Consider the following 19,559-nt stretch of genomic DNA (forward strand, 5'->3'; position numbering starts at 1 on the left):
TAATTCTTTTTATTGCTATAAGTTTGGTAATGATGACCCCAGTTTCATTTCTGATTTTAATTATTTGAGTCTTCTCTCCTTTTTTCCTTAGTCAATCTAGCTAAATGTTTATCAACCTTTTGACAAAAAGGTTGATCTTTTCTAAGAGCCAACTTTTGGTTTCATTGATTCTCTCCATTGTTATTCTATTTGCAATTCTGTTTATCTCCAGTGTAATCTTTTTTTTTTTTTTTTTTTGACCACACCCAAGGCATATGGAAGTTCCTGGGCCAGGGATCAAATCCAAACTGCAGGAGTTCCTGTCATGGTTCAGTGGAAACAAATCTGATTAGTATCCAAGAGGTCGAAGGTTCGGTTTCTGGCCTCGCTCAGTGGGTTAAGGATCTGGCATTGGCATGAGCTGTGGTGTAGGTCACAGACATGGCCTGTGTCCCACGTTGCTATGGCTGTAGTGTAGGCGTGCAGCTGTCGCTCCCACTGGACCCCTAGCCTGGAAACCTCCATGTGCCATGGGGGGGGGGCTAAAAACAAAAAAAATCAAATCCAAGCTGCAGCTGCAATCTATGTCACAGCTATGGCAATGTTGGATCTTTAACCTGTTGCACCACAGCAGGAACTCCCACTGTAGTCTTTTTTATTCCTTCTTGATGCTTACTATTGGGTTGGTTTTTTCCTGTTTCTATTTCTTTTCTTCCTTTCTTTTTTTTCAGGTTGAGGTTTTGTCTTTGAAAATTATTATTATAATTATTTTGTTTTTAGGGTTGCAGGTGCAGCATATGGAACTCCCAGGCTAGGGGTTGAATTGGAGCTACAGCTGCTGGCCTATGCCACAGCAACACAGGGTCCGAGCCTTGTCTGAAACCTACACTAAAGCTCACTGCAAGGCCGGATTCCCCCACCCACTGTTCGAGGTCGGGGATCAAACCTGCATCCTTATGGATATTAGTTGGGTCTGTTACCGCTGAGCCACGATGGGAACGCCTTTGAAAAGTATTCATTCATATTCTTTCTACTTTTAAAAAAACCCCACATTTTATTTATCTAATCATTAGCAGATGGGCATGTGTGTCATCTCCACTTTGGGGCTATTCTGAATACGTTGCTGTGAACATCTACATACAAGTTTTTGTGTGGATGTATGTTTTCATTTCTCCTATGTAGGTATATACCTAGGAGCGAATTGCTATGTCATAAGGTAACTCTATAGGTAAACTTTGACACCTGAGAATTTAACATTGATCCAGGGAGTTCCCGTCGTGGCGCAGTGGTTAACAAATCCGACTAGGAACCATGAGGTTGTGGGTTCGGTCCCTGCCCTTGCTCAGTGGGTTAACAATCCGGCATTGCCGTGAGCTGTGGTGTAGGTCGCAGATGCGGCTCGGATCCCGAGTTGCTGTGGCTCTGGCGTAGGCCGGTGGCTACAGCTCCAATTGGACCCCTAGCCTGGGAACCTCCATATGCCGCGGGAGCGGCCCAAGAAATAGCAAAAAGACAAAACAAACAAACAAACAAAAAAAAACATTGATCCAATACTATGGTCTAAAGTAGATATATTCAAATTTCCCCAATTGGACCAACAATGCCCTTCATAGCTGATTTGGGCATGGAGGTAAAATTTATGTGCAGTGATATTCACAGCTCTTAGGCGCACCTTTCAATGAGTTACGGTAAACACATACGCCTGTACTACCACCAGGCCAAACGAAGTATAGACCCTTTCCACTGCCTCTAAAGTTTCTCTTTCCTCCTGTGAAATTGGATTGTGATGATCATTGTACAACTACAGGTGTGATAAATTCATAGAGTAATAAAAATAAATAAATCAATAAAATAGTTTCTCTTTCCAGCCCCTCCCCACCTCCCTCCACAGCTATTTTTATCAGTATGATGATACTAACTCTGGGGTGGCATGTAGGACTAATATTTATCTCAAGAATTTGCAAGACACATTCCTTCACTTTTTGGACTTGGAAGCTGACCGGGGAAGGGGGAGATCATGAGTTTTGAAGTTAAATGGTAACTTGGTCCCCATGCTGTACAGTGGAAAAAAATAAATAAAAATTAGAAGTTCCCATCGTGGCGCAGTGGTTAAGGAATCTGAGTAGGAACCATAAGGTTGCGGGTTCCATCCCTCGCCTCGCTCAGTGGGTTAAGGATCCGGCATTGCCGTGAGCTGTGGTGTAGGTCGCAGACATGGCTCGGATCTGGTGTTGCTGTGGCTGTGGCGTAGGCTGGCGTCTACACCTCCAATTAGACACCCAGCCTGGGAACCTCCATATGCCATGGGTGCAGCCCTAGAAAAGACAAATAAATAAGATAAAATAAAATAAAATAAAAATTAAAAAAAAAGAAGTTAAACGGACCCTGCTCTTACCCTAACTGTACCATTTATTGCCTGTGTACTATGGGCAGTTACCTAACATCTCTGAGTCTCAGTTTTTTCAAAGGTAAAATGGGGTGTTTGTGAAAATTGGTTAGAACAGTATATGTGCAACACCTGGCGCCACGTGGGTACCTTCCAAACCCTAATTCCCTCTCCATTTCCCCCTCCCTCTTCTTTATTTCATTCTCAAAACAATCTTCATACAATCATTTGTTCACTCAACTACTGTGTGTCAGGTGCTAAGCATTGGGGAAACAAAGTGAATTAAAACAGCCACCATCCCTGCCTTCATGAGGGTTAACGTCAAGAAGATGGTTAGGGAGTTCCTGTCGTGGCTCAGTGGGTTAAGAACCCGATTGATATCCACAAGGAGGCAGGTTTGACCCCTGGCCTTGCTCAGTGGGTTAAGGATCTGGTGTTGCCCTGAGTTGTGGTATAGGTCACATATGTGGCTCGGATCCCATGCTGCTATGGCTGTGGTGTAGGCTGGCAGCTACAGCTCCGATTTGACCCTTAGCCTGGGAACCTCTTTATGCCGCAGGTGCAGCCCTAAAAAGACAAAAAAAGAAAAGAAATCAGGTTTTTAGCACAAGAGCAAGGAGAGCCAGGGAGGGCTTTGCAGCAGAGGTGGGGCAGGAACATGATGTGGTCAGATCTGCCCTCTCCATCCTGGAGCAGGATGGTGGTGGTGGAGCTGGAGAGGAGCCGTCAGAATTTAGCACTATTTAGAGATTTATCAGTTAAAACAAACAGGACTTGGAGATGGTCTGGCCATAAGCAGGGAGAGACAAGGAGGACTCTGGCATGAGCCACGGATAAAAGGTGGTGCCAGAGAGGCAGGGACTCCCAGAAGGGACCAGGACCGAGGGGTGGGGGGACCCTCTGAGCTGAAGAAGCCGAGGTTCTGCGAGGTAAAGGGACTGGTTATGGCCAGACAGCCGGCTGAGGGGGGATGGGTGGTAATGCCATTCTGAGCACCTGCTGCTCCTGCGGAAACTTCCAGCTGGTGTGTGTAGGGGGGAGTGGAGGTGGTGGTTAGAAACGCTCCATTGCTTAAGATCTGGGAGCTTTCTTGTCTGGGCATTCTGGAAGCAGCTTTACACCTCATATGGAAGACAGAACCAACGAGAACAAAGCCAAGAAACTGTTTCCTGAGAGCACAAAAATATCCTGGCAGCAGCCACCCGGCTGACGGTGCACAGTGCCTGGTACACAGTAGGCGCTCAGTAAGCAGTGACCCTCCACTGAGGCAGGCCCAGCTTGGAGGCCTCAGAGGTGACACTGCCCAAGGCAGGAGCTGAGTATGGGAACAAAGCGGTCAAATTCTGAAGGCCCCAGGGCTCAGGAATTTGAAAAAGTGAAATCGATGCTAATAGAATTGCCAAAGTTGAATTTCAATTTCCAAAACACCTCCCCGCTCCTGGGTGGTGGGGGAGGAGATAAAATTCCCAAGCTGGGAATATAATTACATCTTATTCAAACACTTGGCGATTTGCCCCAAATTAGCAATGAATGCTGAAAATAGGAAGAAAGCAAACATTGGCTGGGGGCCAGGGGAGAAATGGCAACCAATTATTGTTCTTGTAAGAATTACCAATATCAACAGGCCAATTCATGAATTGTATTGGAGTGCTGTTCTCCCAGAAAGAGGTCAGCCTCTCTCGGCTGGCTCTCCAAAGGCTTCTGGGTCAGACCAGGGTGAGGCGAGTGAGGCACTTTCACCCTACCCAACCCTGCTTGTAAGACCCCAAGTCAGAAGTCTGAGGGAGGAGCTGGCCCCTGGGTTGGTGCGTCACTGCCCTGGCAGGCTGCCATGGTACACAGGGCACCCTACGCATAAAAGTATTTCCTGCGCACTCAATATACGTAACACACTCTGCTAGGTGTTCTGTCAGTGACATAGGACATCAACCCATCTCTCCCCACCCGAGAGCTCACAGCCTCGGAGAAATGACCCGGAGTAGGGGACGATGTGGAGTGGAACCCAGATAAGCTCTTAAATAACCTCAAATCCCACATTGAGAAGGCTTTCCTTTTCCAATTTTATTTCACTTTCTCAGGGCCAATAAATTATCAACACCTCCCTACCACAGGTTCAAAGCCTTTGGTAGGCAACAGATTCAAGGTAGAACTCATTGAATCTATGGTTGTGGTTACCTTCTATTCATGGCAAAGGAGACTGGTTTTCCATTTTCTTTCTTTTTTTTTCTAAGGGCTGCACCCACAGCATATGGAAGTTCCCAGGCTAGGGGTTGAATCAGAGCTGCAAGCTGCCAGCCTACGCCACAGCCATAGCCACACAGAATCTGAGCAGTGTCTGAGACCTACACCATAGCGCAGGGCAATGCCAGATCCTTAACCCACCGAGCAAGGCCGGGGATGGAACCTGTATCCTCATGGATACTAGTTGGCTTCGTTACCACCGAGCCACAATGGGAACTCCTGGTTTTCCATTTTCAATAACGATTTAATTCTAAAATGAATCTGTTGGGGTTTTATTTTTTTAGCTGGGAAAAATGAATTGATTTTTCAATAATTCAATGAATTGTATTATATTTATAGTTGTACAACTGTCATCACAACCTAATGCTGGAATTTTAAACAGGAAAAAGTGCATACCCTGGAGCAAGCGTATCAATAAGCAATAGCACACAGGTGGGGACCCACGGATGTACCAACCACTACCTAGAGGTAGAAGCCAGAGGAAACAAACTGTCCCCACCCAACACCACAGACTCACAACTATCCTGTGGAATCCCTTTCCCACCTATTTCCAAAATACCCTAGAGAATGGAGGATTTTCCTTTTGGCCTGGGATCAACTCAACCTGCTTGGGATAAAAGAGCCATTAACAACCTTGGTATTGTTTTCAGCAGGGGACGGTTTTCCTCCCTCCCACCCCTCCTCCTGGGAAAAAAGTTAATATAAACAAAACCACTTGGACACTGTTAAGCTTTATTCGAGTGAGCTGAGTGTTGTTTTGCCATTAAGGTCTTAAGATATTTTAAGGGGCAGTGATAAGAAAGCAGACAAGGCCATCCACCCAGAGAGAGAGAGAGAGAAACGTGATGACCTGGGGCCACCAATACCAAGACAGGGGACCTGACTTCCAGCACCAGGGCCTGCTTTAACCTTCAGATGCCTGAGCACAGTGGCCCCCTTACTTTCCTCTTTCCGTGCAATTCGAAATCTAAATACCATTAAACCACAAACACATACCTAACAGATATGCCAAAGTTAAAACTAATTTATACTTTCGCTTTTAAAATTGATTGATTGATTGCAGGAGTTCCCATTGTGGCTTAGCAGGTTAAGCACCCAACATAGTGTCTGTGAGGAGTCAGGCTGCAGTTTAGGTCGTAGTTGCCAACTGGATCCAGTGTTGCTGTGGCTGTGATGCAGACTGGCAGCTGCAGCTCCGACTGGACCCCTCGCCTGGGAAATTCTGTACGTCTCAGGTGAGGCTTAAAAAGAAAAACCGGAGTTCCTGTTGTGGCTCAGCAGTTAACAAATCTGACTAGCACCCATGAAGATGCAGGTTCGATCCCTGGCCTTGCTCAATGGGTTAAGGATCTGGCATTGCCGTGAGCTGTGGTGTAGGTTGCAGACACAGCTTGGATCCTGCGTTGCTGTGGCTGTGGTGTAGGCCAGCAGCTATAGCTCTGATTCAACCCCTAGCCTGGGAACCTCCATACTCCGTATGCTGTGGGCATGTCCCTAAAAAAACCAAACAAAAACAAACAAACAAACAAACAAAAAATTTCACTGATTACAGAATTCTAAAAAAGATTGTCAAAAATAACTTTTGTTGAAGTTCCCGTCGTGGCGCAGTGGTTAACAAATCTGATTAGGAACCATGAGTTTGCGGGTTCGGTCCCTGGCCTTGCTCAGTGGGTTAAGGATCTGGCGTTGCCGTGAGCTGTGGTGTAGGTTGCAGATGCGGCTCGGATCCCGCATTGCTGTGGCTCTTGCGTAGGCCGGTGGCTGCAGCTCCGATTAGACCCCTAGCCTGGGAACCTCCATATGCCGCAGAAGCGGCCCAAGAAATAGGAAAAAGACAAAAAAACAAAACAAAACAAAATAAAACTTTTGTTCTTGGGTTTTCTTTGGATTGAAGGGGGAATTCTTCTACTTTCTTGGTGACCTGGGAGCATTTTTTAGCCTAAGGGAGGGTGGGAGTGAAGTGGGGGTGGGGTGGGAGTGTGACCTGGCCTAGCCCAGGGACTGCCCCTGCACCTGGGCTCAGAGTGTTGACATGTCACCTGTCAGGGTCCCTCTGTGCTGTCGGTATGACAGCCTTTTAGCCAGCTGGTTGGGAGCCTGTCTTGTCTCCCTGGCATTGGCTGGATTCTAATCCAGCGAGATTCTATTCTCAGCAAGCAATTATCGGTTTATTCCACACCGACCCTCTGGGTTGGGGACACCGAGAGATAAGGAAACAGGTATAGAGAATGGCCCACGGATAAGGAATAAAGTAATCTACCATCCATCATCCATTATCGGAATACACGTTAACAAGGAGGCTTCATTTCGAGCCGGTGACAGGGCGGGGCCTGAGACTACGCCTTTCCAACCCGTCATTTCACAAATAATGAATAAGATTTCAGTGTTAACAGTGGCTCCTGGAGTTCCCACTGTGGCTCAGTGGTTAATGAATCCGACTAGTATCCATGAGGATGTGGGTTAAATCCCTGGCTTTGCTCAGAATCCGGTGTTGCCCTGAGGTGTGGTGTAGGTCGCACACTCAGCTCCGATCTGGAGTTGCTATGGCTTGACTGTGGCCGGCAGCTACAGCTCCTATTTGACCCCTAGCCCAGGAACTTCCATATGCCTTGGGTACAGCCCTAAAACAAAACAAAACAAAACAAAACAAAACAAAAAACAGAGGCTCCTGCCAAAGAGGGACTAGTGTGTGTGTGTAATTTAATTACAGGCAGGTCCTAGCATAGAGTGGGCTTCCCCTGCAACAATTTTGTCTTTTTAGGGCCGCATTCAAGGCAGATGGAAGTTCTAGGGGTCAAATCAGAGCTGTAGCCACTGGCTTACATCACAGCCATGGCAACCCCCAGATCTGAGCTGCATCTGCAACCTACACCACAGCTCACGGCAACACTGGATCCTTAACCCACTGAGTGAAACCAGGGATCAAACCCTCATGGATACCAGTCGGGTTCGTAATGGTTGAATCACGATAGGAACTCCAAGAAAAACCTTATAAGCAATGAGGTCCTGCTGCGTAGCACAGGGAACTATATTCAATCGCTTGTGATAGAACATGATGGAAAATAATAAAATAAAAAGATTGTATATGTATGTATGACTGGGTCACTTTGCTGTATAGCAGAAGTTGACAGAACACTGCAAACCAACTATATTTTAATTTTAAAAACTTCTTAAAACTCTTCTCTGAATCCAAATACATCTTCAAATTTGCTGGAGGCCAGAAGTCGGAGCCAGGTCTTGGTTGAACTATTTATGCTCTGTGGGGAGGTGTGGGAAGAGAGGTGGCCCCGGTGGCAGATTCTGACTTCCATCCATCCCTGTGAATGGTTGGGTTGCCAGGTCTACTCTACAAACAACTTCTATATCTAATTAAGTGCAGAAGCATTGAGACAGCTGTTTGGAGGAAATATTTTCGGCAAAGTTTTGATGTGCCTTGGCCAGCCCAGCTCGGAGGTGTGGAGGAAGCTCCCGCACTCTCTGGACCCCTCCCCTGCTGCCCTTAGGGATGCGAGGCCCACACAGTCAACAGGACTATTTCTAAGATCATTTTGGGAAAGTTACTTTCTGTCCCCTCCTTCCGGGGCGGGGTGGGGGGGGGAAGGAGAGATTGGGTGGTGTTGGGACAAGGAGAGTATTGTGATGCCAACCATTGTTCAAAGTGTCCTTAAATGGATGTGATTCTGGTACACGCTCTAGGCACACAAGTCCATGGGGCTTTAAGCAGTAGAAATAAGGGGGCGGGTTGGTTGTGTCTTCTCTCCTTGGAGAAATAAGGAAGTTGGATTATTTGTGGTTCGTTTTAGGGAGAAATAAGGAAGTGACTTTTTCTGGGTAGGGAATTTTTGATAACATGAACCAAAAATTGGGATGGAGGGAATTGTGAGGCTCTAACTGGAATTTCCAGAGAGCTCCATGGGCCCCGGAAAATTAAACACATCCAGCCCTCGCTGGCTGGACGTGGGAACTGGAAAGCTGCAGACTGAAGCCACCTGCCTGGCCTGCACATCATCCTTAGCTCAGTTTCTCTCTGAGTAACCATTTCCTTCTCTGGTCGTTCAGCGGGCATGCGCCACTTCCTCGGGTTCCACATGGTTCCTCATGGGCTCTGGCCCCCAGGAGAACCTGACCTTTCATCTCTCCGTCAACAATTGCCCACACATTAGTGACTGATGGTGGAGCCGGGGGACAAATCTAGGGATTGGCTGAACCAGAGCCAACTACACACCAGAAGGAGTGGAGCAGGGTCGGTGGAGGTGTCCTATGATGGCTACCTGCTAACAGGCCCTCTAAGTAAGTGTGGTGGAGCGGGCGATGAGTTTTGTTCTCTCAGTTTGAGAACTAAGGAGAAAAAGTGGTTTGTAACAGAAGGAAGTCGGATGGCAGAACCTCACCAGCTGGGCATCCAGTCCCCTTCACAGGCCCATCCATTCTTTAGGAGCTATCAGATTGGCATTGCATGACTCCGCCCCATCTGTGGTTGATTGGACCAGGAGTGGCCATGTGACCTAGCTTGGCCAATCCAATTCTCCCTCCTGGGCAGCGGCCCGGGAATGCCTCAATGCACCTGCTAGGTGGCCCAGGGGAAGCCAGGCTCTGCTGCAAAGACTAGGAAGAAGAGAAGGTGGGTCTGCAAGAAGAGGAGTGTGAAGTAGGTACAGAGAGAAGAACCTAAGTCTGAAGATGAAACTGGTGACGGATCAAATCCCTGTTCCAGCCGCTGTGGAAGACTACAGAGCTTTCCTAAAAAACTAAAAATGGAACTATACTATATACCCAGCAATTCCATGCCTGAGTATATACCCCCCTCCCCCAGAAATGAAGACACTAATTCCAAAAGTTACATGTAGGAGTTCCCGCTCTGGCACAGTGGATTAAGAATCTGACTGCAAGAGTTCCCATCACGGCTCAGCAGAAATGAATCTGACTAGCATCCATGAGGACACAGGTTCTATCCCTGGCCTCGCTAAAGTGGGTTAAGGATCTGGTGTTGCCATGAGCTGTGGTGTAGGTCCCAGAAGCAACTCGGATCTGACATTGCTGTGGCTGTGGTGCACAGCTCTGATTCAACCCCCTAGCCTGGGAACTTCCATATGCCAGGGATGCAGCCCTAAAAAGACCCCCCCCGCCCCGGCAAAAAAAACCAACTGCAGCAGCATGGGTAGCTGCAGAATCGGGTAGCTGCAGAGTGAAGGGTTTGACCCCTGGTGGAGCATTGCCACAGCTGCAGCTCTAATTCAATTCCTGGCCTAGAAACTTCCATATGCTGCGAATGCAGCCATTAAAAAAAAAAAAAAAAAAAAAAAAAAAAAAAAAAAAGGATACATGCACCTGAATGTTTTAGCAGCATTATTTATAATAGCCAAGACATGGAAATGTCCATCAACAGATGAATGGATAAAGAAAGATATGGTACATATATACAATGGAATACTACTCAGTCATAAAAAGAATGGAATTTTGCCATTTGCAACAACATGGATGGATTTGGAGGGTGTTATGCTTAGTGAAACAAGTCCGACAGAAAAAGACAAATATGTGTGATCTCGCTCATATGTGGATTCGAAAAAATAAGATAAACTAGTGAATGTAACAACAAAGAAGCAAACACACAGATATAGAGAACAAACTAGTGGTTACCAGTGGGGAGAGGGGAACAAGAAGCGGCAAGATAGGTGACGTGGATTAAGAGGTATAAACTGCTATACATAAAGTAAATAAGCTACAAGGATATATTATACAGCACAGAGAATACAGCCAATATTTTATAATAACTATAAATGTTGTATAAGCTTTCAGAATTGTGAACCGCTATGCTGTACACCTGAAACTCTACAATATGGTACGTCAGCTATACCTCAATTAAAAAAAAAAGAATTGAATATACAGGCTTTTGAACATCTACTCTCTCCCCCCAAAATCCTTGTTTCCAGTCTCTTCTGGAAACCTGGCTGCCTTCCTGCCCTTGGCTGTCGGGGACAAACCTCCCTTTCTATTAGTCCAACAGGCTTGGTTTTCCATTACTTGGGACTAGACTCCTTATTGATACCTCTATCCAATTTTTAAAATAGTAAATCATATTTACTGAACTCTTGTTCTGTGCCATACACTGTCCCAAGGGGTTTATAGAGATGATCTTATTTAAACCCCTGAGCAATTCTATGGCATATGTATTATGATTCCCATTTCACAGCTGAAGAAACTGAGGCACTGGTCGGTTCACTTGCCCAAAGTCGCACAGCTAGTGGAGCCAGATTTGAAGCAAGGTTGTCTGGCTTCAGAGTCTGGGCCCCTGACCATTACGCCAGCCTTTTCAGCTGAGAGGTCTGGGAGGTGGGGCTCAGGCCTTCTGGGCCTTCATCACGTGCTCACCCAAATCCTGCACCCACACAGGACTGGCATCTGAGGTGGAGGGTTTGCCCTCTGCCCCCCTGCCCTGCCCACCCCACCCCCAGAGGCAGAGGGAGAGTCCAGAGTCCCTGGGTTTCCATGACATTGTGCCTTGGGGTAGTAAACATTAAACCCACTGATCTTCTTTCTTCCGAGAGCCCAGAGACCTCTTGAACCACCTTGAAGGAGGCTGGAAAGGGGACCAGAGACCTCTTGAACCACCTTGAAGGAGGCTGGAAAGGGGACGGCACTGCTCAGGTGGGACAGCACACAGTCACATGGTCACTCTCACCTTCCAGAATTGCTTTGGGGCCCTTCCTGAACGACCAACAGCCCATCCCCTCTCCCACTGGGAAACAGTGAGCCACTGTGCTTAGGGGCCTGGGCTGGGAATCGCACACTGGCAGCCTGCTCCTGACCTGACCCCCAAGCCTCTGATTCATTGTCTATAAAATGGGGATCAAAATAACCCCTTCCCCGGAGGAGAAAACAAGATAATGCATTCAGAGGGCTTAAAAACCTCCACGGGACTGGAGAAAATGTTTATGTATGAAGTAAGGAAAGCAGCACCTTTGTGTTTTTCTCTATAAGGGAGGGATTACATCTGATTACAGCGCCGAGCCACTGGGAAAGACTCGCCAAGATGGAGACGTTTTGTTTCATGTGTGCCCTATGATCCTATCCTTTGAGTTTTTGTTTTGTTTTGCATTTCTTTATTTCTTTTCTTTTCTTTTCTTTTTTCTTTTTTTTTTTTTTTTTTTTTTTTTGTCTTTTTGCCATTTCTTGGGCCGCTCCCTCGGCATATGGAGGCTCCCAGGCTAGGGGTCCAATCAGAGCTGTAGCCACCGGCCTACGCCAGAGCCACAGCAACGCGGGATCCGAGCCGCGTCTGCAACCTACACCACAAGCTCACGGCAACGCCGGATTGTTAACCCACTGAGCAAGGGCAGGGATCGAACCCGCAACCTCATGGTCCCTAGTCGGATTCGTTAACCACTGCGCCACGACGGGAACTCCTATTTCTTTTCTTTTTAGGGCCGCACCTGCGGCACATGGAAGTTCCTGGGCTAGGGGTCCAAAAGGAGCCGCAGCTGCTGGCCTACACCACAGCTGCAGCAACGCCACATCTGTGACCTACTTTGCAGCTTGAGGTAACATCAAATCCTTAACCCACTGAGTGAGGCCAAGGATGGAACCCCCATCCTCACGGACACTATGTCTGGCTCTTAGTTCGCTGAGCCACAACGGGAACTCCTTGCTTTGCTTTTAAAGTGGGAAAGAGAAATACCACGGTGTGAAATGGGATGTCTTTGTGTGTTGAGACGACAGGGTATTTTAACCTACTTTTCTTCTTGGGATTCAAACTTCCTAGCATGAACATAGATGATGGATGAATATAAAAACATATCTTTACATATATAAAATATTTTATTATTATTTACTTCGAAGGTGCTTTGGCAAGTATAAAATCCATAAATGCAAGTGTGTGGGTACTTACCTAAATCCTAAAGCCACGTGTGGGGGACATTTGTGCGCTGCTTCCCCTGTTCCCACTCCCCCTTCTCCTTTCTGAGCAGATCAGAGAGGTTGGGCCTTATCCCAGCTCCATCACTGGGTCTGGATTGGCTGAAATCATTGTGGCGTCTGGGTTAGGGAGCCCACGATGGAGGCTGGATCCACACGAAAATTCCAAAACTTGTGTTTGTCTGGGGAAACAGATTTCCACATTTTTGATGTATTAAAGGTGACTTCCATTTGTCACCTGGGAGCCCCCACCTGGGTGAGATTGGCGCCAAAAGGGAGGAAAAGGAGCTGAGAAATGGAAAGAGAGAGAAACCAGGTCCCGATTGCATTGCCGAGCCCCTGGTGGGGGGGAGAAACTCCTCCTGAATGTAGACTTTTCTGTTTCACAAGCCAATAAATTTCCTTTATGTTCAAAACCAGGTTGAGAAGTTAGATTTTGTTATTTACAACTTGCTAACTGCTAAGGAAACAGGAACCTGAAATGGGACATGGCAAAGAATAGACCCTGCAGTGCTGCGTTCATGGGGCTGAGGAGGCAGGTATAGCATAAGCAGGGCTAAGCTTCTGGTTGGGTGGTCGGCAATTCTAAAGTAGCTGGCGGTGAAGGAGTCGGTGAGGATGCAGTTTGCTGAATCTTAGAATTCAAACCAGGTGCCTCCAAGGCTGCTCTTTTATGAGGCTTGTGGGAAAAATCTCAGTGTTTTGGAACGGTTGCTCATTTCTTGTGATCATTAGTAAATTCCGACAAGAAAGAGATGTGTGTGATTCCTTTGAAACTGGCCCTGCTGGAAAGAAGAGAAAGAACTAGGGCTTTGCTAAGAGAGGGACTTTGGACCTGAGGCCTACGATCCAAGTTGACAGTGAGTCCAGGATTCTAGTCGAAAAGATGAATTCTCCACGTGAACTATTTGAGTGTAAGCAGAAGCCAGGAGGCGGGGGACATGGCAAAACATAAAACCTCAGACCCCTCAGGTCCCTCCCAAGCACATCCTGTTAAACATTCTTTGTCCGACAAGGAGACCCAACTCCTCTTCTCGTGCATCGGCTGCAATACAGACTGTGGACAGGAGCCAGTTACAATATCTCTTCATGCCTGCTATGGCTTCGGCAGGCCAAGGAAGAAGCCACCCATTAAACTGAGAGCAGGGGGATGCACTCAGCTCAAGGCCAGTTGTCAGGAGATGGATATTCCTAGGTCATGTTCTGGACACAAAGAGGTGGCAAGGTCTTCTTGTATTTGGCTAGAAGCAAGTAGGTCAGACACCTGCTAAGACTTTTAAAACATTGTCGAACTCATCCTCAATCTGGCCTGTATCAGCCTGCCCAAGCCCTAAAGTATCCTTGGGTCCTTGAATTTCCATCCAACAGGAAGTGGGATGCTAAAGTAGTACAGCCTCCAGCATCATCTCCAAGGCCCATCTCAGAGGCGGAGACAGGGGGATGGATGGATCGGACTATGCACAGCCAAGAGGATGGAAGAATCTTCAGGAAGATTTCATCAGAGTTGATAAAAACCCTGTCTGTGTTGGGGGTGGGGGTAGGGCAGGGTAGAGGAGATGCCTCCACCATCCCGGGTACAGCCAAACTCTCTTCCTACTTATTTGGGATGGCTTCCTTCCCGCCTCCATTCTGGAAATGCCACCAGACTCCACAGCTGGGCCTGCCTGAATCTGTTCTGGTCTCTGGAATCCGGCCTCCAGCAGGCAGCCTTGACCCTTCCTCTTGGCCTGCAGCCTCCTCCAGGACTGAGAATAGGAAGAAACATGCTCCCTCTTGGAGCTTGGAGCCTGCTCACAAGTCCTTTTAGAACTAAAGGATAAAATGGGGACATTGTTCCTGGGACAATGGGTTTTTCTCCCAGAGCGAGCTCCCTAGGCCTTTGTGAGGAAGGCTGCTAAAGGAAGCTACACTCAAAGAGTGCAGCCGGGGCTGGAGGACACCCTCCGGCCAGTTCTTAGGGTCCTGAGCACAGGGCTGAGGGCTGGGGGTGGGGGCAGGGGCTGGGACTGCACATAAAACTGTAGGTATGAAGTGATACCTTGGGTTAGTACTGCTGAGAGAGAGGCCTAAGAGAGAGGATGAAGCTGAGCAAAAGCCAGGCTCAAGATGGAGTAGCACAGAGGCTGGGGCAGGATTGGAGGTGGGGTGGGGTTTGGTAAGTCTAGGCCTGGGGCTGAAGCCAGCGGGGTTAAAGCTGGTCCTGGGAGGGCAGGTTGTGCACTGCTCAAAGCCCAGGCCTTAGACCCAGGCACCCTGGGTTCTTCCCTGACCACCTGGGTGGTCTTGGCAGACTCTTTCTTACCATCTATCTTCTCTCCAACCTCATCTTCTCTGTCCCAAACACCTTATTAAATGCCACAATCTCCCCCCTCGGCACCCCTCGTCCCCTCGTATCGGCTCTAGCTCTTTATCCATTCCCTTAGCATCTTCTAATGGACCATATAATTTACTTAATGCTAATGTTTATTGTTTGTGATCTGTCTTCTAGAATGTCAGCTCCATGAGGATGGAAACCTCTGTTTTGTTCACGTGTGTCCCCAGATCCTAGCACAGGGTCTGGCACGGGAGCAGGGATCCAGTAAATGTTTGTTGAGTGAAAAACGTTGTTAAGCGTCTCTGAGCTGAGGGCTTCCTCATCTGAAAAGCAAGGATGACGTTAATAATGCTGCCTCGGTGTTGCAGAGAGGAGCCAAGGAGAACTCACCTGTAAGGAGCTTTGCACCAGGCTGACAGGCACTTCCGTACATGGTAGCTCCTACATGCCTCAGCTTCCTCATCTGTATAGTGGGAATAAACGTCCCTATGCGGTAGGGTTGTTGTGAGGATTAGAGGGGTTCGTACATACAAAGCCTCACATTAGACCAGAGCCTCACATGGAGTCAGTGTTCAGTAACGCTGGGCAGCACCACTGCGGGTTTAGTGACGTCGCCTCAGCTTTCTGAGTGCCTCTGTCTCAGGCCTTTTGGGTCATTGTTTTATTGCATTGCAGGAGAGGCTGGAGGTGGCTGTGGGAGTCAAATGACTGAAACTTTGGCTCGAAGCCTCACATCCAAAGCTTAGAACAGACACGGCATTTCCAGACCTCCTCCTCTTGAAATATCCACTTCAGTGGTTTCAGGCACTCTACACTCCAGGCCTGGGTCAGAGTTCACCCCTCGCTGCCCCCCATCAATAGGCCTCAGAGGTTCATTCTCTCTCCATTCTTTTCTCTTCATCCCTCCCCCTGGGGGCCTGATGCCCCTGTGCTCTCCATCTCAGCGTTTATCCCTGCAGGAGCCTCCCCAGGGGTAGTGGAAATGAGAAAACTCTGGACTCTTGGCCTTTTCACCTCTAACTTGGCTTCTGTTGCCTGGGGAGCTTCAGGTCTTGGGTTCAAGGCAGGGGGGCTCATGGCATGCCCTTAAGAAATATGAAATAAATGAATGAGTAGGAAAAGCCCCAGCTCTGACTCTGACCATTAGGTAACTAACCTCTCTGGTCTTCAGTTTGCTCATCACTAATGGGGATTATAAATGCCTGCCCTGTCCACGAAATTGTTGTAAGAATCACATGAGAGCATTAGCTCTTAGAACAAAGGGAGCTTGAAGGTTACGCAGTCCAACTTGCTCTCTTTTCGACAAGGAAACAAAATCCCAGAGACGTGTCAATGCAGAGAAACCTAATGCAATGAACTGTTTTCTAAGAGTGGAGTGGTCCTGGAATCCTGGAGTCCTAGAGATTGTCCAGTTCAGCCAGTCAGAGGAAATCAGAGCCTAGACAGGGAAAGGGACAGCTCAGCTCACCCAGGAAGATAGGGCAGGGCTGGAAGATGACGTTTCTGGTTTCTGGGCCAGGCCTCCTGGTTTCCTGCCGTGCTGCCAGCATTAGGAGGGGTGGCATCCAGGGAGCCAGGGAGGCAATGGCTGCTGGGTGCCCCACCTCCATTCTTCTTCAGGGACAGAGCCCAGGTGCAGGGTAAGAGGAGGGAGGGAGGAAGGTGGTAGGGCTGGTTGGCAAGGCGGTGGTCCCTCTTGCATATAACCAATCCCTGGATTATCAAGGTGCCGGGGGAAGTGGTACTTAGGGAAAAATCACCCAGATACAGGCAGGCTAATGCTGGCCATGTAATACAACTAGGAGTGTCCATCCCCCATATCTTTGGAGAGATCAGAAATCAGGAGCAGGCGGGGGGGCCCATGACTGGTGAAACGGGGTCCTTCCGACTCCCTGTTGCCTCAGCCATGGTCCATACCCGGGGATTTGTCCCTGGCTCCCTGATGATGACATCATCTCACCCTTCATTTCCCTAAACCCTTTCTTGGAGTTTGGGAGCAATTACAGAAGCCCTCTCAGGTTTGGGACTCCGTTCTGGATGCTTTTACCCACAATTTCTTATGCAAAAGGCTTGTTTCCTAAACTCGATTCATTTACCACCTCCATGATTTTTGCCATGAAACTTAACTCAGTGAATACATGAATAAATAATTTTTTTGCTTTTGCTTTTTAGGGCCACACCTGCGGCATATTGAAGTTCCCAGGCTAGGGGTCAAATCGCAGCTGCAGGCCTATGCCACAGCCATAGCCACACAGGAGTCGAGCCTTGTCTGCAACCTACACCACAGCTCACAGCAGTGCTGGATCCCCAACCCCACTGAGCAAGGCTAGGGATCAGACCTGCGTCCTGATGGATACTAGACAGATTTGTTTGCACTGAGCCACAACAGGAACTCCTGAATAACTAATATCTACTCCATGTTTTGATTTACTTTTTAAAAACAAACTTACGTCAGCTGGCATGGAGTGGATAAGAGAGAATTCCGGACTGATAACGGTTCTGCTGGCGCTGACGCATCTGTCCAGCTCTGGCCTCAGCCCCCTCTGGTCCCAGCCCCACCCCCCTTTATCTAGAACTTTAGAGTTTCCTGCTCACTTTTCACCCCCTGTCTCATACTCATCTGCCTCTCAGCATGTACCAAGTGAAGCCAGGGGGAGGTGGGATCCGTCTGTTAAGGGCCAGACCAGGTTCCAGGGCTCAAGTGATTTGCTCAAGGTCACCAGGGTGGAGTCTTGAACCTGGGCTGTCTAACCCCCCCTGCATAAGAAGTGCTGGCTTCCTCCTCTGGTCTCCCAGGAGGCAGGTCCTGAGACGCTGGCTGGGATGTGGTCTATAGGAACCCTGGCTGGCTCTAAGGAGAAAAGAGGGAACGGTCCCTGTCTAGGAGAGGTGGCCCTGGGGGAGGGGGCATTCCTCCCTGAAGCCATCCCTCCTAGGTCTTCCCCCGCTTCCTCAGACCCTAGCAAAGGAGGGAGAGGGACAGGCTGGCGGTCTGGTCTGGAGAAAGAGAAAGAGGATAAGAAGGAGAGTCAGAGACACAGGGGGACAGAGAGGAGAGAGGGACACATGGACAGAGATAGGGAGCGACAGAGGTACAGAGACAAGCTGTCAGACGCAGAGGCAGACACACAGAGAAGGGCAGACAAAACAGAGGGCGCGAGAAACACGGCCCCAAAGAGACACAGGAGGAAGTTGGCCGAAGATAAAGACACTCACAACGAGACGCGCACAGGGACGGAATCGGAACCCGAGCTCGCGGAACGAGAGGCGGACGGCCGCACGGGGAAGCCTGGAGGAAAGAGAGCCCGGGAAGCCAGAGAACCCCGCGTGCGGCGGGAGCCCAGCCCGGGCGCCGGAAGGGAGAGGGTGCCCCGCCTCCCGGCAGGGGGCGCTCTGGCCCCGCGGGCAGGGCTCGGCGGGGGGTGTGCGGGGAGGGCCCCGGCCAGCCGGGGGCGGGGGCGGGGGGGGCGGGAGCGGGGGCGGGGGAGGGCTGCCCCGGCCGCGTTCGGGCCCCGCGGCCGCCTTTATAAGCCTGCGGGGGAGGTGGCCTCGGCAGCGTCGCGCTCCCGCCACTCCGCGCCACCGGACCCGTGCACCTACTCCACATCACTTCTGCCAGGACAGTCCTTCACCCACGAGCTCTTTGCAGGTAAGGACTTGACGCTGGCTCCGGGTTCCCCGGGACACCCGGGGTCGTGGTCGAGCCCCGGCCCTTCCTACATCCTCGTCTCACGCGGGGATGGTGGCGAGGTTGGATATCAATGGCAGGGCAGGGACCTCCGCGCCCCCGCGCCGCTCAAGGCAGCCCATGCCGAACCCGCAGCCACCTGTCCCGCTCCCGCACTCGCACGGCGTCCGAGGCTCCCGGCTCCGCGCTGGGCCGGGCTGGAAGTTGGAAGTGGCGCGCGTTAGCTGGCGAGTCAATGGGACCGCGTTCAGGACCGCCGCTGCAGTGCGGGGGTCTCCTACCTCCCAGGCTGCTCCCTGAGAGCCCCCACCTTCAATCTTGGCACCTCCTTCCGGCGCCCGGTGACTGAGCAGCTTCTGTGGTACCCACTTTGGTCCGAGGTCAAGAGTCTCAGATTGCTCACCCCAGACCTGCCAACCACTAGTAATCTCTAGAGCTTGCCACAGCTTTCAGGGGAGGGGGGCTGGTCTTGCCTGGGTGGGCTTGAAAGTAGTTAGGACCAGAGCTGGGAGGAGTAAAGGGAGGGAGGCACTTGGGTCCTGGAGCCGCAGGGGTGGGGGCGGGGAGGGGGTGAGGGCATCCGGCGTGTTGGCGCGCGTTTGGAACGGTAAGGATGGCACAGCAGCTTTAGGGCAAAGCCCTGGAGCCCCCTGAAGCTAAGCGAGCCTGTGCTCCACCTCTGAGCGTGTGCAGGTGAGTGGACTAGCCGGGGTTGTTGGGTCTTTGTCCAGTCTTGATAAGAAAGGGTTAAATGCGTGGTAACAATGCAGGGGCGGGAAGCTAAGGAAAGCCCCTACCATCCCCCACATTGTTCCTTCAGACCTTTTTTCAATGGAAGTGGGATTGGGGGAGGGGGGGCTTTACCAAGGCCCGTGGTGGAGGGAGAAAGCCCTGGAGATCAAAAGAGGGGGCAGTTCATGGGCCAGAAAGGGCCTTTGGGTCCGGGGGAAAGAAAGACTCCCAGGTTGGCCCAGCTTCCCAGGGAGACCAGGGGTTGGCTCCCACAACAGTGAAGATGACAGCACCTGTCTGTTTATGGA

At 49.7% G+C, this 19,559-nt stretch overlaps 1 protein-coding gene across 2 annotated transcripts in view; it reads left to right on the plus strand.

Annotated features, from left to right (window-relative positions):
- ALPL (alkaline phosphatase, liver/bone/kidney) overlaps positions 18,305–19,559 on the plus strand; it is a 59,952-nt gene continuing 58,697 nt past the window's right edge. The window contains exon 1 of one of the 2 annotated variants that reach the window (XM_021097682.1): positions 18,305–18,480. The gene's annotated coding sequence lies outside the window, so the exon portion shown is untranslated. The remainder of the gene's footprint in view (positions 18,481–19,559) is intronic. The other variant, XM_021097684.1, reaches the window with a different exon arrangement.

Source organism: Sus scrofa, chromosome 6, assembly GCF_000003025.6.
Source record: "Sus scrofa isolate TJ Tabasco breed Duroc chromosome 6, Sscrofa11.1, whole genome shotgun sequence".
Lineage (NCBI taxonomy): Eukaryota > Metazoa > Chordata > Mammalia > Artiodactyla > Suidae > Sus > Sus scrofa.